The sequence below is a fragment of the Malus domestica genome, chromosome 15 (genome assembly GCF_042453785.1).
Source record: "Malus domestica chromosome 15, GDT2T_hap1".
Taxonomy (NCBI): Eukaryota; Viridiplantae; Streptophyta; class Magnoliopsida; order Rosales; family Rosaceae; genus Malus; species Malus domestica.
The window spans coordinates 54,100,157-54,103,076 of record NC_091675.1 but is presented as its reverse complement, the minus strand read 5'-3'; positions in this window follow the sequence as shown (position 1 = coordinate 54,103,076).

Below are 2,920 nucleotides of genomic sequence, written 5' to 3'. Positions count from 1 at the left end.
TTACTCTAAAAAGTACTCCTAGTACTATTCACTTATAACACATTTTTGTCATTTTGGTTAAAACTCAAAGTTTTCAATCATTTTTTCATTAGTTTTCCTATTTATTATCCTGATAGAAATTTAAGGGTTCGTTTAGAAGTACTTTTAAAATGATTGAAAGCGCTTTTAGCTAGAGAAAATGTTTTTAGGTTCCAAAAGCAATTAAAGTGTTTTCTGCAAGAAGCATCAGTTATGTGTTTCTTCCAAGAAGCACTTTTAAGTACTTATTTCAGGATTTATTTGCATTTTTACTAATGATTGATTTCAAAAACATTTTCACCAGAAGTGTTTTTGTTAACGCATGGCACTTTTGAGCCCAAATAGTGGTGCATGCCAAGACGAAAGCCCTAGCTAGGAGGCCCAAGAAAGATCGAGAAGATCAAGGCCCAAAAGGCTTAGAAGAGGATATGTCCGAGCAAAACAACTGACCGCCCATCAATCCAGCATGGGAACGCAAGAAGGCTTATGACCGCTATGGGCACGTGAACAGACTGACAACTTTATGGCACTAGTTCCCAAAAGACAGGTCTATCCAGATGCCAATCATGTCGCATGACAACCATCATTCAGTGATAGAGGCTTAGGGCAAGACGTAAAGGCAATTGGAACGGTGCTCAGGTAGGCGGGGTTGGATAACCGAGACTGAGCGGAGTGCTCAGCTCGTACTATTATGACAGGACATGCTATTCAAGCTGAGCGCCAATCATTTCACAACTGAATGTTGGGATTGAAAAGGGAAAAGATGTTAGCATTTTAGGCCAAGTAAGTGGTGCATTAAATGCCAAGTGGGAAGACTTAAAGTTGAGGGGTTCATTGAGGGCCTATATAAAAGGGAAAGACCTCCTAAATGGAGGTAGGATAACTGAAAGGGTGAGAGCATTTTTATTTGCCGAGCGCCATTTTAGTCTTAATATCAATATGAATCCAAGTACCACAGTGGATGTAGCTTAATTTTGAGGGGTGAACCACTTAAATCTTTGGGTCCAATTCATTTCATTTTGTACTTAGAACCCTCTAAGGGTTTATTATCTTAATTTGTTATTTGAGCGCTAACAGTTTTCAGCCATTTTAAAAGCATTTCCAAACAAGCTATAAGTGTCCATATTCCATAAATTTGGGGATTGAGTCTTGCGTGTACGTAGTTAGAGAAATATCCTATCGTGATATTATCTGCCAACATGAACAATTGTCCAGACTAGTTGAAAAATTAATTTAGAGATGAGTCTCACAAATTACTTTTTGTTGAAAAATTAGGTTTTTTAGTTTATTATTATATAATTTTTTAAATGATTAATTTTCTTATAGATTAAGGATTTGGATTTTTTGTGTATTAGGATTAGGGCTAGTTATCTATAAATATGATGTTTTGTAACTCTGTAGACGTAAACGTGTCAAGATCTTTTCGAGTTATGTAGCCTTTTTGGCAATCTTGTAGTGTCTTTTTTGTTTTCAGTTATAGTTAAACCTCTACAAATTAATAACCTTGGGACCAAGGAAAATCTATTAAGTTAGGTAATATTAAATACAATGGAACCTTGATAATTTGATACTCGATAAATTAGTAACCTCATATAAATAATATCTTTGGCTGGTCTCGACTTGGGGATAACGTGCTAAATTAATTATTCGCTAAATTTGTAAGATATACATTATAATAAATTCGTATAGGTCCCACGTAATATATAAATTAATAATTTCTTGATGAAGAAAGTTGCGGTTTCACCATAAAACCAATTGGAAATATGGGAAGAGCATAAAGCCCTTGCAAGGTTTCTCCTTTCACCAATGTCAAAGCCCTTGCTTTGGGGTTTCTCCTTTCACCAATGTCAATGTGGGACTCTTTTACCTTCACATCCTCACACAGCCCTTCATGTGTAGCGAATTTTTAAGCCAAACACGTGGACAACACGAATTGGGTGACGTGGAGCATATGTGGTCGTTGGACTTCACACGTGAGCCAACCTACTCTGATACCATGAAAAAAGTTAGGGTTCCACCATAAAACCAATTGGCAATATGAGAAGTAACAAAACCTCTTATAAGTCCTTACAAAGTTTCTCCTTTCACCAATGTGGGACTTTTTTACCTTCACATCCTCACACACATACTGCTTTTGCTTGGTTATATGTTTCATAGAATTAAATATGTAGTACACTGAACAATATTATCTATTTTTGGAAAAAATGAATACATTCATAAATTTTACTTGGTTAAACAAATATAAAAAAATATTAATTCGTAAAACGAGCAACTAAATATGATGTAGAAAACTTAAGAAAATAAAGAACACCTTGATAAAACAATATGTTATGAATTAATCGATAAATTAATAAATTATTAACTTATTAATTATTTAATATTCGTTAAATTAATAGACGACTTTTTTTTTTAACAAACGATATTATCTACACTAAGAATGAAGGGATGAGCTTAGCCTCACGATGAGTTAGCAATAATTTTGTTTCCTTATAAGGCTTTAACCAGCTACGCCCACTGTAGTAGTATTGTATATATGCTTTTATATGGATATTACATGAAAAGGAGAGAAACCTTGGGCTTATTACAATTAGGGGTGCAACTCGGGTGAGTTAGATGGTCAGCACAACTCTAACTCAACATTCCTAATTCGGGTTTGGGTTCATGCGATTTTATTCGGGTTTGGGTTTAAATTGGTTCAAGCTTATTCGGGTTGGGTTTGGGTTTACCCAACTTTATCAATTTCAATATTGTAATACATTGTTTTATAAGATAAATCTCATATTTTGAACTAAATAATGTCAAAAAGATTTAAAATTCAAATTTACATAGACAATACCAACGTTTTAACCAAAAGAAACATCAAATCAACACAATCATTCATTGTTCAAATGAAACAACAAAC